The 22,146-nt window shown below is 44.2% G+C and overlaps 1 pseudogene across 1 annotated transcript in view; it reads right to left on the reverse strand.

Annotated features, from left to right (window-relative positions):
- LOC147459539 (uncharacterized) overlaps nucleotides 1-22,146 on the reverse strand; it is a 45,510-nt pseudogene that overhangs the window by 23,036 nt on the left and 328 nt on the right. The window contains exons 2-4 of the transcript XR_015187885.1: nucleotides 1,600-1,731; nucleotides 1,477-1,514; nucleotides 1,318-1,384 (exon numbers count right to left, since the gene is read on the reverse strand). The product of XR_015187885.1 is annotated as an uncharacterized LOC147459539 (transcript). The remainder of the gene's footprint in view (nucleotides 1-1,317; nucleotides 1,385-1,476; nucleotides 1,515-1,599; nucleotides 1,732-22,146) is intronic.

Here is a 22,146-nt window from a genome sequence, read left to right on the forward strand (position 1 = left end):
GTATGTGAACTGTGGATAGATTCAACAAGCAAGCTCATTTCGTGCCAGTGAAGAAGACTATAAAGACTAACCATTTGGCAAAGTTGTTTGTCTCACCCATCTTTCAATTACATGGAATGCCTAAATCTATTGTTTCAGACAGAGATCCCCAATTCACCTAGTTTTCTCTTGGAGGACAATGTGTGAGAATGTGGGCACTCTGCTCAAATCCTCATCGTCGTTTCATCTACAGACCGATGGGTAATCAGAGATGACCAATTCAATGGTTTTGGATTTGTGTAAATCTTGAGCAATCATAGTGGGTGGAGTTTGCTTATAGCAACATTGTTCATACTTCGACGGAGAAGGCGCCTTTTGAGATTGTCGAGGGTGGCAAAAAGGTTCCTCCTATTTTGTGCACCAAGGACAAGAATAAACAAGCAGATCATTTTGTTTAGGATCTAGAGACTTCCTGTGCGAAGGTTAAGGAGGCTTTGCAAAAGTCTCAAGAACGGCACAAGAAGGCAATAGATAAGCATCACTGTGACTTGCAGTTAAAGGAAGGGAATTGCGTGCATCTTCAGTTTGAGAAAGCACGCCTTAGGAAAATGAAGGTTAAAGAGAACCAAAGCTATGTATGCAATATTATGGACCCTTCAAGATTTTTGAAAAGATCAATGATGTATCCTTTTGGTCATGATTCACATAATCAATTCCCATCTGGACATGAGCAGCACGTATTATGTTAAAAGGATATTTGCAATAGATAGCACACCCCTTTGCAAAGACCCTATATATGCATCCCATCCCAAAGTGCAAGAATAGATTCGGATCCAGTTCTTTTCTCCCAAAGGATTCGTATTAAGATAAAGTGAATATGATTTTGGGTTTGAGAGAGTCAAAAGTTGTCCAGTGCTCATCTCACATGCAAAGTGTGACGTGTACTGCCACATACTATCTAGGGCATGTAAAACGCCTCACTCATGTAAAATGTTGGGGGAAGCCATGAGAAATTATCAAGATATTTAGATGTGCAATGAAGGCAAATTTGTGAGTGAATTAGCTTTTAAGTACTTTCCCATCTCATTTGACAAAGTTTTGCACTTATCTTTTTTATGCTAAAGTTCCCTAAAAAGAGAAAATGAACATAGTAGTCGTCCAAAATGCCACATCGTAAGGGTCTAACAAGATGATTTTTTTGTCTACGCATAGAAGCTTCTGTGTGGACGATGCAGACACGTCCATTAGCAAACACCCTCATAATAAGAGCTTCAAATAAGCACCAGAAAACAATGGACTCGCCTTAAAGCATGTACAGATAATTGAAGATCATCTTACCTGAGCATCGTACATGACAATCCCGGCAAATATCAAAGATAGTCCAAATAAAGAATCTGCCAATCCCCTGCAGTTTGCAATTACCAGTGGCTGAAAAAGTTATCCACCCTCATGTACATTCAGAGCATACAAGATTAAAATAAGAGGGAAAATGCAAACCTTTCAAGGGCAATGGAAGTGCAGGCTGCAGTTACACACTACATGGCAGCAACGTACTTTACTGGTTAGGTAAGGCTCAAATTAGGGAAATTGCAAAAATGAGGAAAAAGGACTGGATGCTACCGCAGAGTGGCTAGAGGGCATACCCCCAGATGCAAAAAGAAGCTTCCAGTTGAATCCCTTTCCTTGAACAGCAGCAGTGATGGGCTTGAGAGCCTGACCTATAAGGCTAGCAGTAAGAACTGACACCAAGACCTGCATCAATAAGGCGAGAATAAAATACCTCAAGGAGAGCCGATAGTAGTGAATAGAGAAAGGGCAGGGTAGAAAACCTTAAGATCAAGTATTGTGACCTATCCAAATTAGCACTTTCCAAAGACTCGACCAACGTAAATCTGCTCTAGAAAATGCAAATGTTCAAACAAACATTCGTTTGTGCTCTCTTAGAGGAGCCGTGCAAGGGTTTATTGCCCGTGTCATCGCTCTTGAAAATACGGCTCAATCGACGACTGCACGTGTTTCCAAGAACAACACCCATCTTCAGCAATTGCGCAAGCAAATTGCTTTTTTTTTGCGTTCACAGGGTGGTCCCACTGCAACAATTCCGTACAAAACTACCAATTTCTCAGAGGAAGGGAAGGAGTAAAGGAATTGGCCATAAATAATTGGCTTCATCACTGAACTACCTACTTTGATCTCCATGAAGAGCATGATGAACGGAGGATTTACACGATTCCTCTCTATATGCACAGTAAGGCGCTTACCTGGTAGCGAAATATGACAGAGAAGCCGACAACATGGGCTGATTTTTACGTAAAATTCAAGAAGAATTCCGCCAACAATGGATCCTTTGAAAGCCTATGCAAAGTTCGAGAGTCTTTCGATGAAAACTCTGTCTTTTGATAAGCATACCATGGCTTTCAAAGAAGCACTCACCTTCTGCAAGGTGGATTCTACACATGTTGTGCATATGTATCTACTAGGTCTCCATGAAGATTACTGTTGGGCCTTGATTAAGGATAATGCTCCAGCTGATGTCGAGGATTCTGTGGCAAAGGCTAGAACGTTCCATTTGATAAATGGAGCAAATTATGAGAAGAGAAGAAACTATGATCACCAATCCGGCGAGGGCACTTTGAGGAAGCGACCCCGATTCCAGCAAAGGTCCAAATCGCCGTAGAAACCTTTTCTCGACACCACTTCTCGTGGTGCTCAAGAGAAGAGAAAGCCAAGAATGCTATCATTGCTGATGCAAAGAAAAAGGGAGCTTGTTTTGGATGAGGCCAGACGAACCACCAATCAAAGACTGCCCCAAGAAGAAGACCAAGAAATTGCAAGGATGCTGTCCGGTTCAAATTCACGAAATCTCACGCAACTCAGATTTTATTCAAGTTGAAATCCATCACTTAGGGCATAGTTCATGTACTTATTGTACATTTAGCACCAAAGTGTTTGATAAGCACGATCTTCTCCGTTTTCACGAAAACATCAATGGTCACGACATGACCGTCCTTGGTAATGGAAGCTCACATAATTTTGTGGATGCAAAATTGGTACAGAAACTCTGCCTGCACACGCAGGACACTGACCATGAGTATCACGTGAAGATGGCTCGTGGCAAAGATACAGATGTATGCAATCAGATGTTTCCTGATTTGACGTTCGAGTTAGCTGATAACAGAGAGAACTTCGATTTCCACATCATACGCCTGGATAGAGCAAATGTTATCTTAGGAATTTCATGGTTTTATGATAAACAAGATACATTGTATAAAGACTATGAACATCGCTCTCTTGTTTTTGTTAAGCAAGACGTGCCTCATGTGTCTGTTTCGTTTTGTAATCAGATTTCTGTAAATAATGGGTTTGCAATACCAATTGTTACTACTTTGGAAATGTTTAAGGATACAAAGTCTTATGATGTCAACTTTTATCAATGTAATATGTATACCATCTGCATGGTTTGCTTCATTAGTACTTGGTACTTCAGTCATCACTGGATTTCGTAAAAATGTTTCATGTTCTTCTGTTGAACTTCGGGATTCTCACAAGTCCACCATGACTGATTTAAAAGATGTTTTTCCTGACGATCGTGCCGCCTTCGAGAGGAGTAGATCGTGCCATAGAAGTGGCGGCTAGTAGTCGGTCTTTTTCGAAGTAACCCTATTGGTTTAGTAAAACCGAAGAGGACGAGATTCAACGACAGTTGAAGGATTACCTCGACAGGGGTTTTGTTTGGCCAAGTAAATTCCCGTGGGGAGCGCCTGTGTTATTTTCTCGAAAGAAGGATACCACTGCGTTTTTGCATAGATGACAAGAGGTTGAATAAACTCACTATCAAGAATAAGTATGCACCCTTGTGTATGGATAATCTGATAGATCAACTTGAAGAACTGAACAAAACTGAGAGAGACGACACGGCACGGCAAAGTTCCATGCCCAGAGAGATTGGCCCCAAAGACTGGCGCCCCTTTCAGTATTTCTTTATAATTAATGCTTCACAAAGTACAATGTCCGAGGGTCCTTGTCTCAGCAATGCTCCTAAGCTAATCTGCCCAAGATTGAAGCCCTAGCAATTTATTTATAGGCCCTGGATCTTCCAAAAGCAATGTACATGAAAAGCTTCAAGTCTAAAAGCATCTAGGCCCCAAAACTTGGCCAACACAAATCGCAAAATTTTACCACGTTGACAACGCAATTCGCGGAAATCCGTACGGCTGCCATGTCAACAACGCAAATTGCGGAGGTCCGTCTAACTACCAAGTCATCAATCCTTTGCGTTGGTCTTTTTAGCCTCTATCCCTTTTGGGCCCCATCCAACAGTACCCCATAAGTTGGAAATGTTAAAGTTTAGGCATCTCAAGTGAACTGCCCAACGTGATCCCACAATTAATTGTCAAAGTCTTGGGTAGGGCAATTTACTGGGATTGCTATATAAGCAACCCCTTGCCTCCATTGTATACACATTCAATTATTCATTGCCAAGTTTATTTGGTTTAGGAGACTCTCTCTCTCTCTCTCTCTCTCTCTCTCTCTCTCTCTCTCTCTCTCTCTCTCTCTCTCTCTCTCATGCTCACTCCCCTTGGTCTCTACGCTTCCGTATCGTCAACTTTGACATGGTATCAGAGCTTGGTGTAGCTCGTGCTTGAAACCCTTGGCGTGGAGGAGTAGGAGAACCACATCATGTGCTGATCGCCGACGTTCAACCTCTGCTCACTGCATTTTAAAACGCCAGGCTTTTCTCACTCCCAACGTCAATCTCCCCCACACTGTCCCTCGCCCTAGTGTTAGCGTTTCAAAACGCTGTTGGGCAAGCTACTAACGGCATCGAACTCCCCCACTGCAGACAGTGTTTTAGAACACTGCGCCCGGCAGTGCCTCCCCCTGCACGTTTTGAGACGCCCCATGCGTTCACCAGCCCATGCCTTAGCGCCACTAGGTGATCCCCCTCTGCTGTCGACGCCGCCCTGTCCCCTCTGCTCCTGCGCGTTTTGAGACGCCCTTTGCAGAGGCTACCTTGTGTGGCACCACCTTCCCTCTCCTGCCCCAACGTTTTGGAACGCTGCGCCAAGGCAGGCAAGCCCACAGTAGGCCAACGTTTTGAAACGTTGTCACAGTCACGAATGGGGATTATTGGATGTAGTATGGTCTACAATTCAAAGTTTCTAGAAAGGCAACCGATGCTCAAGATGGCATTACTTTCAGGTAAAAAGTTGAGAAGAGCAACACCGAGGTGTATCTAGTATCTTAGCCGGTGCTGGGGTGTCCATGGTAGCTTCTTCGTCGACTTGGTCTCACTATTGATGTCCACTATGAGTTGTAGAGAGGATGTTAAACTTTAGGCATCTCAAGTGAACTGTCCAATGTGATCCCATTATTTAGTCTCGCTTTGAGGTATTTATTTTACTTATTTGTCAAAGTCTTGGGTGGAGCAATTTACTGGGATTGCTATATAAGCAACCCGTTGCCTCCATTGTATACACATTCAGTTATTCATTGCCAAGGTTGATTGGTTCAGGAGACTCTCTCTCTCGTTCTCTCTCTATCTCTCTCTCGTGCTCACTCCCCTTGGTCTCTACGCTTCTTCATCGTTGACTTTGACAGGAACAACTTATAAAGCTGAGTGTCCTTCCACATGTTGCCTCTCGGATTGGTTCTGCAAGTTGTCACAACTTCTTTTGCAACTTTCAGCGGGGCTATGGACTCTCTCTGTCCAGAGTCTGTCCTTTAGGCCATGCCACGTCATCACTTTGTGACATACCCCCGATTACGCCTGCAAAACCAACATAAGCCAACACTAGTTCAGTAGACACTAACTCTTAAGTACTAATGCACTAGACAATACATATCCAGTACTTGCACGAAGGTGACAGTCACCGCACATTCACATGACATTCACCTCACTATCTCCATCGAGATCTTTGATGAGAATCAAATTCCCATTACAAAGTACTTCATTTCTTAAAGTCATTCAGCAAAATACTATCAACCAATCAGTACCCCTGACATCTGTAAAGAAATCAGTGACTTTAATCCATTTGGGTAATTTGTGACAAAGGAGAGGAGTAATTCCCCTCTTGTGCAGTTCGCACCGCACCAGATTCAACCCGCTGATCATCAGTAACTCTTGGAATAGTCGAAGCTAGACCAAAAGCCTTAAGGTAAAGTTCTAATGCCTGAGGAGTATCTGCTAGGTCCTCCTCCTCCATCCATTTCGCATCCAATGCGGATAGTTCTAAACTTAACTAACTACCATCGTATCACATTACCTTTCATTTTCCTTTTCAGTCTGAAGGATACATCGTTTATCTTTTCTAGTATCTGGAAAGGGCCACAGTATCTCATACTCAACTTTGGAAAAAGTCGCTCCTTACCGTTCATTTCCGTAGGCGTGCCTTCTCAAACCGTAGAAGCACCCAATCATCTTCCCTCAATTGCAAGTCACGATGATGCTTGTCCGTTGCTTTCTTATGCCTTACCTGAGACTTCTCAAGAGCCTCGCCCACCTTTGCAAAAGCAGTCTCCAAATCTTGAACATACTGATGTGCTTCAAAAATCTTATCTTTGGTGCTTAGGAACCTTCTTAGCACCCTCAACGATCTCAAATGGCACCTTCCCCGTAGACGTGTGTACTGTGTTGTTGTAGGCAAACTCCATCAAGGGCAATAACTTCTCCCACTGAGCTTTTTGATCAGAGATGTAAGACTTCAACAAGTCGAGAACTACTGAATTCGCAATCTCCGATTGCTCGTCTGTCTGTGGGCGGAAAGAGGACGAGAACTGTAACCGAGTACCAATATTTTCCCAGATTTCCCTCCAAAACAAACTAGTAAAACGAGGATGCTATCTGAAACTATAGACTGAGGCATGCCATGAAGTCGAAATATTTATGAGACAAATAGTTTAACCAAGTGGTTCGAAGTTTTGCGGAGATTGCTTCTCCTCTACATACTTTGACACAGAAAGGAGTTTCTTTCACTTGGGGACCATCTGAGATTGCAACCCTTAAGACTCAAGGAAAAGTTGACGATTGGCCTAGTATTGGTTTTGCCAGACTTGCGAAAGCCATTTGAGGTATACTGTGACGTCTGTGGCCGCAATTTGGGAACGTCTTGATGCAAGAAGGGCATGTTGTAGCCTATGTGAGCAGGATGTTTTCCAGACCAGAACGTGTTGCACAGATTTACGAGAAAAAGCTTTTGGTAGTTATCCATGCATGCTCTTACTCAATGGCGACACTTTTTACTCGGAGCCGATTTTACAGTGTTCATTGATCATTAGAGTTTACGATATTTCTTGTGGCAGAAACAGCTTTTGGACAAGCAGATGTGGTGGGAAAACATCTTGTCATGACTCATAATTTCACTTTCAAATTGTGTATGTTAAGGGACAAAAGAATGTGGTGGCAGATGCACTGTCTCATAAGCCATTGGTTTTGGCTATTTCGGCAGTTCATCATCACAGCTTCAAGGACATGGTAGATCAGTACGCCACAGATCCGGATTTTGCAGACATCTTTGACCTGTTACAAAGTAGGGAAGTAGTTGTGGGCTATTCACTCAAGGAAAACTATTTGATGCGGAAGAACTTGTGTTACACAAGCACTGAGAAATAAGGTTTTGACAGAGTGTCACTGCCCACCTTTTTTGGGCCACCGTGTCATAAAGACCACCTTGAAGATGTGGAACGGCTTTTCTTATGGTCGAGGCTCAAAAAGGATGTGGATAAGAACGCAAGCCCAAAAAACTGTGAACCTCATGCACATTCTTTAACTCTGGCCAATCTCTAATGGTCTCAATCTTGACCGGCGCAATTTTGACACCCTCCGCAGGAACAATGTGTCCCAAAAAAAGAATCTCTGGTAAGAAAAACTCACTCTTCTTTCCATTTACTACCAACCGATGTTGCCTTAGTACCTGAAATACCTGTAAGAGGTGGTGTCGATGCTCTACCTCATTCTTGGAGAATATGATGATGTCGTCAAAAAAGGTGCCCACAAAGGACTTACACACTCAAAAAATCATGTCCATCATGTTGTTGAAGGTTGCAAAAGCATTTGTAAGACCAAAAGGCATCACTAAATACTCGTACAAACCAAAGAATGTCCTGAAGGCGGTCTCGTAAACATCTCCAGGAGCAATCCTGATATGATAATAGCCACTTTTCAAGTCGATTTTATTGAAACAAGTAGAACCCTATAACATGTCCAGTATATCACCGATACCGCGTATTGGGAATCTGTTCTTGATGGTGATTTTATTGAGGCCTTGTAGTCAATGCACATTCTTCGAGATCTATCTTTCTTTACAACTGAAAGCACCGGCTTTGTGGGTATCCTTGAAGCTAGAAAAAGTGTCAAACTTTATTGCTTGCCTGCCCTCCTTAAAATCTTTGGGTTTCTTCTTCCTATACACGAGTAAATCATATTTGTTGGCTCTGTAAAATTGCTTCCCCTTTCCAAACATCGGCTCATCAGACTTTGAACTATCCGAGGAAGAGGAATCCTCGTCTGAACTGTCAGAGTGCTTTCTAGATCTTCTATGGGGTCGACTCTTCTTGCCTCTCCTGTGTCTCTGAATCTTTCTCCTCTTCCGTCTCCTTCTACCCTCGTCACTGACCTCGGACGTCGAAGAATTGTCACAGCTGTCGGAAGAAAATGAGGACGAACTGAAATCATCCTCAAATCTAACTCCTTTCTTAGCCTTCTTGGCGTTTTCAAAAGTAGATTTCCAACCCAAGTAGCCTGGACGACTCTGCTTTCCGGGCCACTTCTTGGTCTTCATGAGTCTGCTAACTCGTCGTTCTACTGCTTCTTCAAACTCATCCTCTGAATACATCTTCTTGCCCGGAGGCCTAGGTGTAGTTGACTTCCTCGTTGCCGACTTCAGATGTGATGTGCTGACGGAACGCCATCTGGAATGCATCTCGTCAAGCGGGTACTTGGACAAACATTTCGCATACTCTGAATCTTTGGAGTATCGAAGCATTTGCTGGGCACAAGCGTCAACCTACTATTGCCGCTACATCTCCATCCTTTCGTACTCAGTAGGAGGAGATGGCCCCTACTGCTCTGAATCTTCAGAAGATGGACGATATCCACTTGAGTCTTCATTGTTCTTGCCCGGGCCAAGTTGGTCAATCGTCACGGTTCCCTCATGGCAGGATTCATCGATTGAATCCATGAGTGTTGTGAATAAAGGGATCGGATCCTTCGTAGCAAAAGAATCCACTGAGCTCTGATACTATCCCAACAGACTTGGACACTCCAAGTCGAGAACCTACCACAACACACCCGAGAGAACTGAAAGATCTGATCAAAAACTCTGTGTGTGTGTGTGTGTGTGTGTGTGTGTGTGTGTGTGTGTGAGAGAGAGAGAGAGAGAGAGAGAGAGAGAGAGAGAGACGATGTCAAGATTGTGACGTATTCTTTGTCTTTGTATTACCTTCTTTGCTTGATTCTTTTGCACATATGAAGACGCACAAGATACGGGACCCCCAATTCTCCAAAGGATACGTCTCTTCGCCCCAAGAGTCGCACCTGTTCGGCAAATAGCCATGCCTCTTCAACGAATGGCTACACTTTACGCCGAAGGACCACGACTCTACAACAAAAGGACACAACTATTGGCCTAGAGTCATGTCTCTTGACCTATGGTCATGTCTTTTCATCATGTCTCTTCAGTTTCTATATAAGAATACCCTTGTTACAGATTTCAATGAATCAACACATATTCAGTCTCTTGAGTTTTTATCCCTAGTTCTAGTTCAATTTTAGTTTTTATCTAAGTTTAGTTATGAATAAACACACATAGTTTGCGTGTTCTTCACAGCCGACACGGCACGGCAAAGTTCCGCGCCCTAAGAGATTGGCCCCAAAGACTTGCGCTGTCACAAATTGCTGACGTGTCAAGCCCTGAAGAATGGAGCCAACTTGCAGATCACGGCCGAAGGGCCTAAACCCTAAGAAGAACAAACAACAGAAGAAGAAGAAGTCCTACCAACTTATGGGACCCTGTCCAATGGGGCCAAGTGACATAAAGGATTAAAATAAAGCAGACCCACACACACTCAAAAGGAGAATTTGAGTAGCAATTGATGACGTGGCAGTTTTTTGACGTGGAAGATTTCCGCAAAACGCACTGACAATGCTGACGTGGCAGTTGTACGAAATTCCGTGATTTACGTTGGCAGCTTTTTGGCATTGTTTTTGGACCAGCAGCTTTTGAGTTTGAAGGCTTTTCATGTAAACTGCTTTTCATAGGCCAAGGACCTTTAAATATGTGCAAAGGGCTCATTCTTTGGCATGCTTCCTGAAGAAGATGCAGAGTCTCGAGTACCGGCTTGTACTGTGTTGATGCAATATAAAGAAATACCGAAAGGGGCGCCAAGGTTTGGGGCCAATACTCTCTGGGGTGGAATTCCGCCACTCCGTGTCGCCTGTCATCTCTCTCTCTCTCTCTCTCTCTCTCTCTCTCTCTCTCTCTCTCTCTCTCTCTCTCTCTCTCTCTCTCTCTCTCTCAGTTCAGTTGTTATTGAAGTGCTAAAAGTCTTTCAATCTGTTCTTTTCTATTGGCACGTGGTGCCCGTCTTGTGACACGCGCCCCTTTCGGTATTTCCTTATTACTAATGCTTCACAAAGTAAAATGTCCGAGGGTCCTCGTCTCAACAGTGCTCCCAAGCTAACCTGCCCAAGACTGAGACCCTAGCAATTTATTTATAGGCCTAGGGCCTTTCAAAAGCAATGTACATAAAAAGCTTCAAGTTTGAAAGCCTCTGGGTCCCAAAAGTTGGCCAACACAAACCGCGGAATCTCCGTACAGTTGCCACGTCAGAAGCACGATTCACGGAAATCCGTAGGACAACCACGTTAGCAGTCGAACTGTGACAAAAGCCCTCATATTCTTCGACCCAAGCACAACTGAGAACTTCATCTCACCCCTCTTTCTCAAAAGTGTGGACATTAATTACGATCAAACTGGTTGTGAGATTTAGGTAGAATTAGCTACTACTGATTCAAGCAATGGTACACCGCTTATTGTGTTAGGTGCAGCGGAATGAATGTTGTATTTTCTCAAGATTAGTGATCTTTATTGCTCAAGGTTCCTTTTAGTTCTTAGGGAAAGAGAGAGCTTTCCGTCTTATAGAGAGTGTGGTGATCACGAACAAAGTGAGTGGATCTAGTGCGTGCAAATGAATGAGACTGAGAGAAGGAGAGAGAAGAGATACGACACCTAGGGGTTGTAAAACCCTCCTCCGAAGGCCCCACTCTCGTCGGCGAGAGTGGTCTACTTGATTGCACGAAAGAGTACAATGCGAATGCAAAGGACTGATGCTGTTGGACTATGCCGATGACGACGATGGTGACGATGTCGACGGCTTCGTGGTTGGAAAGGGGACTGTTTTCGTTGCTGAAAATGGACGGATTCTTGGGGGCTTATGGCTGAGTCTGAGTGCTGGACAAAGCACTAGGTTCTGGGTCTCTTTTGGCTGCGTTTTTGGGGGATAAGGCTGGCTGAGAAAACGCTGTTACAGCAGGGCTTTGATTGCTGAATTTTGACTGTTTTGCAAGGCCCAATTCACCCTTATGGCATGTGGATCTTCTGCTGCGACTGAGGAGGGAAAAACGCTGCTGCTGTGGACAAATTCCTCTTGCGTTTATGGTGCTGATTCACTGCAGTTCTTGCCTTGCTTCCTAGCGTTAGTAACTGCAGGTTACTGCTGCCAATGGAAGAGCAAAACGCTGGATAGGCTGAGACTGAAAACGCTGGGTTTGCTGTGGTTGCTGGCGTTAGTAACTTGGGAAGAAAACGCTGATTGTGCTGAGGTTCCTGGCGATGTCTCCAAGAGGGAAGCGCTAGGCTCTGCAAGGGGAGAAGGTGACACCAAGGCTGAAGATGCGGGGGGGGATGGCCTCACCGAAGTTGGAGAGGTTCTTGCTGAGAGGGAAGGAACACCTGCTGCTTTGGAAAAGCCTGTTGTGCTCTCTCCTCATCTGTCTATTTGTGCTAACTTGGGTTTGCTTATAAATTAACTTACCCAATTTGCCCTACTGAGTACCCAACAAAAGTCACTTAATAAATAAGTGAAAAATGTCAAAAATAGGGAAAAAAGGGATAAAGTCATCTGAAAAATTCCCAAACTGACTCTGATGGAATCTGATGGAAATGCTTATGCTTCTGCGGTGTGCAACCGGAGGATATGCATCTATGCTAAGTGACTGGGCATGCACGGTCTATGAATAGACTCACAAAAAGTGTCAGTTCACTTCTAATCTAAACTGACGGGAACCCTACTATGGTGTAGCTTGTCCACGGACACATAGGGTTGGGATGTGTCACGTGACATATTGGCTCCCTCCCGTCAACATGGCTAAGTAGACTTTGACAATATGAAATTGGGACATTGTGATGCATTGTAGGGAATGCCTTGGCATCATCGGAATGATGCTGAAATTGCTATTCAACAGTGAGTCATTATCTTGCAACCAAATAAAAAACTCATTACTTTCGGAGTAAGACTTAAAGAGGGCCATCTTGAATGATTTTTTTGTCAAAAACAAAATAAATTCTTATAGATATTTTGTTTGCCACTTCGAGAATATTGTTTGGATATAGACTTGTTTGGACCAGTTTGGGTGTTGTTTTAACTTGTTTGATACTAGTTTGAATGTTGATTTGAACGCTGTTTAGAAATCTTCTAGAAGGACGGGCCTAAATCTAAGTACCATATACATGTGACTTGCAAAAATTTCCTTTGCGGACAATGCCTTTGCCTGAGTACCGTATGGATGTAACTAGGAATTTCCTCCCTATGGAGAGACCTACGTCAAAGTACTGTACCAATGGGCAAGAGCTTTATCCATTTATGTCTTTGTGAACCCATCTAAGATTTGAGTAGTTGTGTCATTGGCATAGCATTCCATAGCATTTGTGAAACATATGAACCTAGTGCATCAAAAGTCCCGACTTTGATGAAATAGACTGGGTATGTGATCTTAGTGCATCAAGACATCTATGAGAAATCAATGAGATCGAGATGTGATGACTGAAAAAATATTTATACTAGGATATCGCAAAATCTGACAACAATGAGATGAATGCTAGTTGATGTGTTGTCTTGTGTTGATGGTCATTAGTTGTCTGCATGAAGTTAGTGTCTACTCAAGAATCGCATTGATTTTTGCTGCGGGGGGTGGTTGAAATGGGATGACCATAACAATTGACTAGCACACAAAACCAAAAAGCTCTTGCAAAACACGTCGTGATTTGCAACGGAATTTGCGTCCCAAATTGAGGGCTGCTGTCACAAAATGCTGATGTGTCAAGCCACTGAAGACCTGGAAGATTAGAACTCCCTAGGCCTAACCCTACACAACCTGTCGATCCTGGTCGAGGGGCCTAAACCGTAGCGGAAGCAAAAGAAGATGCAGTCCTTACGAACTTGCAGATCTCGCTGAGTGGCTTATTATTAAAATAGAGTTAGGATTAAGATCCTAACCCCCAACAACTTATCGGACCCGGACCGATGGGGCCTAAGAGTAGAGCAGACACACACAATATAAAACTTGCATAAAGGGATGATGGCGTAACAACTGTACGAACGCCCACGTTTTACGCTAATCTGCTAACATGGCAATTGTACAGATTTCCGAGAATTGCGCTGGCTGCCTTGGACGCTAGCTTTTGGGACCAGATGCTTTTAGACCTATAATGCTTTTGACTCAACACTTGCGTCCAGCGGCTAGAATGCCGTGCGCAACGATGACCGACATCCTGTTGGCCCCAAAAACTGGCGCCCCTTGCAGTATTTCTTTATTTGATTGAGATGGGAAATCCCCAAGCAACTATACAAGCTGTCCAAACCTGTCTAGGGGCTGTAATTTCAGAATTTGGCCCAATTTCGACAGCATAACGGATGTATAACCTGTATAGACCAAAAGTACAAGTCCGGGGTGACCTCCCATGCAATTCTGGAGCTTTTCTATGGGCTGGCGAGAAAACGCAGAGCACTGTTTTTCATTGTTACAGCCCCAAAAAAGTTCCCAAACTCCTGTACAACCACACTCTAGCTTCCTCGAAGCTTCTGTGAAGTTCTGGTGCAGAAGGATACATTGGACGCATATTGCAAAAAATTCTGCAGTTCTTTTCTACCAGCTTCTTCATTTAAGAAGATCTCGTTCAAAGAACAGATTGAGCAGTTTACCTTGGGACTTCCTACAGAGATCCGAGATCACTGCTTAGAACAAAAATCAGATTCCATTCAGGAACTAATGAGTCATGCGAAACGGGGTTTTGCCATTCATTCAGGCAATTTGACCTACCCCACAGATGCAATCATGACACAAAGGACCAAACAGACTTCGAACAATGAAAGTAGAAAGAAGAGGAGCAACCCAGAAAAAAAAGAAAAGGATGCACGACCCAAGCTTACTCTTCGAGAGAGAGCTAACTACATCAAAGAAGGGAAGTGCTTTGGATGCAGGGAAACTGGGCATATCTCCGCGAAGTGTCCTAAAAAGGCACCGAAGGAACAAAACGAAAAAGATGAAGACAGGCCTGAGGGTTTGAAATCAGTTGAGGAACGTGGACGAAAAGGCAAGATGACAGCAGGACTGGTTCCAGATTGCATGGGTACTGACCCAAGCACGATTGACGAGAGTACACAACTTTGCCGAGCTTGGGGCAAAGTGAAAGACCAAGAAGCCCTGATTTTCTTTGATGGAGGAGCCAAGGCCAACTTCATTTCACCTGAATTGGTGGCGCGGCTCGAGATCACACCCGATCGGATGGGACCACTAGCACAGGCAGTTCTAGCGGCTCCCGGCAGGGACGTAGCCATTACACCTGTCATTGGCAAACTTCGGTTGCATTGTCACGGGTATTTGGGGCACGAGGACTTTTACATAATGCCCTGTACCATAACAACAATGCCATGGTCGACTATCGTGCAAGAAAAGCGACTTTGACTACAGAGAAGGGCCGAACCATTGTGCTTGATGTGAAACTTAAGGGCGAGTCTGTCCCTATTGTATCGGCTTCGGCCGTTTCAAAATTAATAAAATCCACTCTATTTGTTTACTCGATCTTTTTGAAAGAGTTGAATGATGAACATAGGACAAATTTGTCGGAACTTGATAAAGAATGCCAAGATTTTCTCCACACTCATGCCGATTGCTTTTCAGAGGGCCTGCCAGGCGAGTTACCACCCGCTCGTCCTGAGGATCATACCATTGATATGATACTTGGAAGCACACTACCGAACCGGCCACGTTACCGTGTGAGGCGAGCCCAGAATGGAGATTATGAACCAAGTGAAAGACCTCTTGGAAAAGGGTCTTATCCAGCCTAGTACTTCACCTTACTGCTCTCCGGTGTTGTTGGTTTTTGAAGAAAGACGGATCTTGGAGAATGTGTGTAACAAACTAATGACGTGTCAAAGCCCTATAAAATGGAGCCAACTTGCAGATGCCGACCGAGGGGCCTAAACCCTAGAAGAAGCAGAAGCAACAAAAGAAGAAAGCAGCACATTTCTGTCGAATTGCAGACGTGGCAGATTGTACGGATTTTCAAACATTCCGTTGATTGCTGACATGGCAGAACTGTACGGATTTTCGCTTTTTACGCTAGCAATGCTGACGTGGCAGGACTGTACGGATTTCCGTGATTTACGCTGGCAGCTTTTTGGTTTTGCTTTTGGACCAGATGCTTTTGAGTTTGAAGGCTTTTTACTGTAAACTGCTTTTGGGGCCTAGGGCCTTTAAATATGAGGTTAGGGCTCATTCTCTGGCATGCTTCCTGGAGAAGGTGCAAAGTCTCGAGTACCGGCTTGTGTTGTGTTGATGCAATATAAATAAATACCAAAAGGGGCGCCAACGTTTGGGGCCAATACTCTCTGGGATGGAATTCCACCACTCTTTGTCGCATGTCGTCTCTCTCTCTCAGTTCAGTTGTTATTGAAGTGCTAAAAGTCTGTTCAGTCTGTTCTCTATTGGCACGTGGTGCCCGCCTTGTGACAATGTGCATTGACTATAGAGCTCTCAACAAAATCACCATCAAGAACAGATTTCCGATTCCTAGGATCGATGATGTTCTTGACCGACTACAGGGATCCTCGTGTTTTAGCAGGATCGATTTGAAGAGCGGATATCATCAGATCCGAATCGAGCGGGGAGATGTCTACAAGACAGCTTTTCGGAAGACTTTTGGGTTATTTGAGTTTTTGGTGATGCCTTTTGGCCTAACCAATGCTCCTGCGACATTTAACCGAATGATGGACAGGATTTTTCGAGAGTACAGACTATTTGTTGGCACTTTCTTTGACAACATCATTGTTTTCTCCAAGGATGAGGCAAAACATAGAGAACATCTGCTACAGGTCTTTCAGGCATTACGAGATCACAAGTTGGTGATTAATGCAAAGAAAAGTGAATTTTTCCTACCCAAGATACACTTTTTGGGACACATTGTCTCGGCATCAAGAGTGCAAATGGACCCTGCCAAGATAGAGACTATCCGTAATTGGCCCGATTTGAAGAATGTCCATGAAGTTAGAAGCTTCTTGGGCTTGTGTTCATACTACAGGCGGTTCATTAGAAAGTTTGCAGAGGTTGCTTCCCCTTTGCATATGTTGACGCAGAAAGGAGTCCCTTTCTCGTGGGGATCCACAGAGGTGACTGCCTTTCAGACATTGAAAGAGAAATTGACTACATGACTAGTTTTGACTTTGCGGATTTGCAAGAAGTCATTCGAAGTATATTGTGATGCTTGTGGTCGTAGTCTGGGTGCGGTCTTAATGCAAGAAGGCCATGTCATTGCCTACGAAAGCCGATTGTCTTCAAGGCCAGAATTGACAGCACAAATTTATGAGAAAGAGCTTTTAGCGTTTATCCATGCTCTAACTCAGTGGCGACATTACCTACTCGGAGCGGATTTTATTGTCTTCACAGACCATCAAAGTTTATGCTACTTCTTGTCACAGAAGCAGCTATCGGAAAAGCAGATGCGGTGGGCGGACATCTTGTCACAGTTTCACTTCCAGATTGTCCATGTGCAGGGACAGAAGAACTTGGTGGCAGATGCTTTGTCTCGAAAACCATTGGTTCTGGCTATTTCCGCAATACATCATAGGAGCTTCGAGGATACGGTCCATCAATATGCCACAGATACAGATTTTGCAGATATTTTCACTTAGATACGGAATGGGGAGCGGGATATTCCATTCGGGATGGCTACTTGATGAGGAAAACTACATTGTGCGTTACACAGCCAGAGGGAAAAGGTTATGACCGAATGCCACTGTCCACCTTTTACGGGTCACCGTGGCATTGCTACCACCTTGAAACGTGTGGAGAGAGATTTCTTTTGGCCGAGACTCAAGAAGCAAGTGGACGATTTTGTACGCAGTTGCTTGGTATGCCAGAAGGTCAAGTTTGACACGCATAAAACACAGGGATTGTTACAGCCTTTGCCCATACCCACCCGCCCCTGAGAAAGTATTGCAACGGATTTCATTTTTGATCTCCCTAGAACACAGAGTGGTCACGATGGTATCTGGACTGTTATTGACAGATTAGCAAGTAAGCTAATTTCATTCCAGTGAAGAAAACACTCAAGCCGGATCACTTAGCGAGATTGTTTATGGCCCAGATCTTCAGATTACATGGCATGCCTGAGACGATTGTCTCCGACAGGGACCACAGATTCACGAGTTTGTTTTGGAAGGCTATTTAGGAGAACATTGGCGCGCGGTTGCAGTTCTTGTCATCATCCCCACCCACAGACTGACGGGCAATCAGAGATTGTTGATTCAGTGGTACTAGATTTATTGAAGTCTTACATCTCGGATCAGAAGATTCAATGGGAAAAGTATTTACCTTTGGTGGAATTTGCCTACAATAACACGATACACTCTTCACGGGGAAGGCGCCATTTGAGATTATTGAAGGTGCTACGAAGGTTCCACCCTTCCTAAGCACGAAAGATAAGATTTTTGAAGCCGAGTACGCGTGACTTGGACACGGCTTTTGCCAAGGTCCGCGGACTTTGTAGAAATCTCAAGAAAGACAGAAAAAGGCAGCAGATCGCCATTGTCACGATTTGAAATTGAAGGAGAACAATTGGGTGCTCTTTCGTTCTGAGAAGGCACGCCTGAGAAAGAAAAAGGGAAAGGAGAGGCTTTTTCCAAAGCTTAGTATGCGATACTACGGACCTTTCCAGATTTCCGAAAAGATAAATGATGTCTCCTTTAGACTGAAGCTGCTCGATACTTGGAGAATTCACAATGCTTTTCATGTGAGTCTCTTGAAGCCTTTTAAAGGCAATGTGCCCGAAGATGGGGAGCCTGATGAGCAACCCGAAGTGGAAGAAAACGAGGAGATCCTTGTTCCAGAACAGATATTGGCACATAAAGACAGGAAGATAAAGGGTAAAGCGATAAGGCGGTTCTTGGTTAAATTCAAGAACTATCCTGCATTGGATGCGAAGTGGATGGAGGAGGACCTAGCAAATACTCCTCAGATTGTGAATCTTTACCTTGAAGCATTTGGATTAGCATAGTCTATTCTAAACGGAACCCCGAACTCAGCTTGGGAGGAATTTGGTGCAACGGGTATGCACAAGAGGAGAGTCTCTCCACTCCTTTGTCAACAGATTGCCCCGATTTTTGATACTAAAGTCACTGATGTCTCTTTTGAGTTTCAGGGATACTGTGAGCTGACAGTATTCTGCTGTATGACTTTATGAACTGGAATCCCCGATAATATGATATTGATTTGTTCTTGACTTGTTTCAGTGCAGGAACTGATAGACGAAATGACTGCAGCATTTCAGTCTAAACGATATCGATAGACATGGTTGCAATAAGGATTAGTCAATTGAGCATCTATGAGGTCTCGAGTGGATCTAGATGCGATTGCTAAATACGTTGCCGATAAATCATGGTTTGAGATCCGAATGAATTTTGAATATGATTTATCATGTGATGTTCTGTGATGTCAAGTGATGTCATGTGATGTCGTGTAATGTGACTGTCGATTGGTACATGTGCTAGATGTGTGTTCCTAGTGCGTCGGTACTAACAATCGGTGTCTGCTAAGACAGTTTATGGCCTCTGTCTGTTTTGCAGGCGTAATCGAGGGCGATTACAATGCTTTCAAGAGGGGGGTATGTCAGAACCCAGTGACGTGGCAGCCCATGTACACACACACCTTCCACTTTGGCATGGACAATCCCGGGGAAAACAGGCTGAAATGATGACGTGGCACTGTCGTACGGTCAACACCTGCAAATTGCGGCGGAAATTACGTACAGTCACGTGGCAGGCAGTGCACAGAAAAGCAGCAGCGTACGGTAGCTTTTGGGGCTGCTTTATTCTACGCAAGCTTGAGAAAGAAAAAGGGGCTTTATTTTTAAAGTTGCTTTATTTTGTAAGCCTATTTTGGGGGCAACTTTTTCTGGGCAGCTTTTGGGGCTCTGCTTTTGGTATCCCTTGTAACTCTTTATAAGTGTTGTTTGGGCTCCCACTTCTCAAAGCATCTGGACGTAGAGTCTGAGAGTGAGACCCTCCAACTCCCTTGTACTTTGTGCAACAGATTTAATACAAAAAAAAATACCGAAAGGGGCGCCAGTCTTTGGGGCCAGTACCTATTGGCACGGAACTCCGCCGGGCTGGTGTCGAATCAAATTGTAAACTGTTTTGAAGTGAATTCCTGTCATGTAGCGATAGATTCTTGACTTGGAGTGTCCAAGTCTGTTACATCTCAATGCATTACCCTTCAAAAAGGTGGCAACCTTGCGTATCTTGGAAGACTCTGTGAAGTTTCCACCTACATATGCCGCATCAAACTGCTGTATGAAGGTCAAAGCCTTCAATTTGTCTTGTGTGCCGTTAAAAGTGTCAAACTTCACGGTTGCCCCGCCTTCCTTGTATTCCTTTGGCTGGTTATTACGTCCTTTGGCTGGCTCGTAATAACCACATTATCATCAACGGGTGCTTTAAGAAGTGATACTTCTCGGTTAAGCATTCCAACACTCAAATCACCTGTTTTGCCAAGGTTATTCGCATTCTGAGCATTTTGCTGTGAAAAAACAGCCATGCAAAAATGAGTTCCAGGCATCCCAAAATTTCCATAGGCACCCTAAAAACCTAGTTGAACACCTATGTTCCCGTACATAGGGTTAACCGCACCTAGTTGCATTGCCCCAAACACATTTCCTAGTGTGTACCGTTGTAAACATGTGGATGGTCCAGCCATAGCCTGAAACACTGAACCACCGCCAAAGTAACCAGGATATGAAGTAAACGGTGGAATGGTCTGTCGAACGACTTGTTCATTACTGCCTTGACCATTCACAGCCTCATGTCCAGATACCACATGTTCTTTTGGACCTGTAGACACATTAGGTGTCTTCACCACCTGCTGTTGCTCTTCCACAAGAGCCTTTCCATGAGTGTCATGAAACCCCTCTGCATGTGAACCCTCTTTTTCAGGTGGTAGGGAAGAGACATCCCGTTTAGGAGCCTGTAAGTGCTTCTGTAACTTTGGATTTTGAGCCATTTGCTCAAAGATATCCATGATCTTCAAGAATCGAGCTTTGAACATAAGATCCTCATCCTCCGGCTCCATGGGTCGCTTCCCTTTGTCAACACCCCTTTGCTCCTCTTGCCCACTGTAAGAGTATGTTTCCTTTTCAGAACCCTCGTCTCTCCTTTTTGCCATAGCGCTTAACTCTGTATCCTTTCACCCACAACAATCCACGGTGCACTCTTTGAGGAAAGAGTGTCTGATCCCGGCAATGGAACCATATAACCCGTCAATACACAGTAAAGGGCGGTACCAAATCTACAACTTGTTAATTACACACAGAGTACTGATGGAAAAGAGAGACTCAACACTTGCGTCCAACGGCTAGAATGCCGTGCGCAACGATGACCGACACCTTGTCGGCCCCAAAAACTGGTGCCCCTTGCGGTATTTCTTTATTTGATTGAAATGGAAAATCCTCAAGCAACTTTACAGGCTGTCCAAACCTATCTAGGGCTATAATTTCAAAATTTGGCACAATGTCGCAAGCAAACCCAACAACCCTACAAAAATAAATAGGGGCACACAGAAAATAAATGGGCAGAAAAGGGATCTTGACATAAAACGGGAGGCCGGCCCAAAAGTGCACAGTCGGACAATGATGCAACCTAAATGATATGGAAAGGGTGGCCTGTCCAAGAGGCACACTAGCCATACAAGTATGTTCCAAGGTGAAGGGCACGAGTATCGAATATTTTAACAAAGGGCGCCCTCTATAAGTGGCCAAGTGGTGGACACACCAGGCAAAAGCTAGAAATCAATGATGCCTAAACTTTTAAAAATCCTCACAGGGTCGGTCAGGCACAACCACAACAAGCCCTCACTCACTAGATCTAGACAAGAAACCTAGGCAATGACCTCCTAGACCCTAACAGAACCCTGTAAGAGAACCAAAATCTCTAATCTAGAGCACACCCAAGAGGAAGACTCTTAATAACATGTCAGTCCACTTGCTTAAGGTGATTGCTAGTAAATTGCCAAAGGAGACACTCACAAGAGAAGCAGAGAGGAGGGACCTGAAGGAAATGTGTTGGCAAAGGACTCGAGAAAGAGAAGCCACTCCACCTTGAAGAAGGGAAACAACCAAGCAAGAGATAATTAAAAATAGAAGAAACCTAAGAGCTCCTTAGTGTAAAAGAAATAGAGCCTGCTGTAGCCTTAAGGCGGTACAAGGGACGACAGTGAGACCCAAGCTCTTAGGAATGACAGCTGCATGGCGCTCTTGCAAAACAAGAAGAGCCGAGCACGGTCCACCACAGCGGCAAATTGTAGGCTGCGAAATATCATGCAAGGCATCAATGGGACATGAGAGCCAAGGCTTGGAATTGGGGTGCACACCTCAAAACAAGCCAGTCTATAGAAAGCAAAGGAGAAAAGTGCAGAATACGAAAAAAAAAAAGCAACACACACACCTAGGCCGCCAGACAGGGAACACCATCACATCATGCACACCCGTGCACACTTAGGAGTACCAAACCAGAAGGCACACTCACGACACACCAAAGAACAGCTGTGTGTGCACTCACACATCCCTAGAGACACCCACACACGTGCATTCGATCCTACACCCAACAGATATATTCCTGAAC

Source organism: Adiantum capillus-veneris, chromosome 4 (genome assembly GCF_014529385.1).
Source record: "Adiantum capillus-veneris isolate H3 chromosome 4, ASM1452938v2, whole genome shotgun sequence".
Taxonomy (NCBI): Eukaryota; Viridiplantae; Streptophyta; class Polypodiopsida; order Polypodiales; family Pteridaceae; genus Adiantum; species Adiantum capillus-veneris.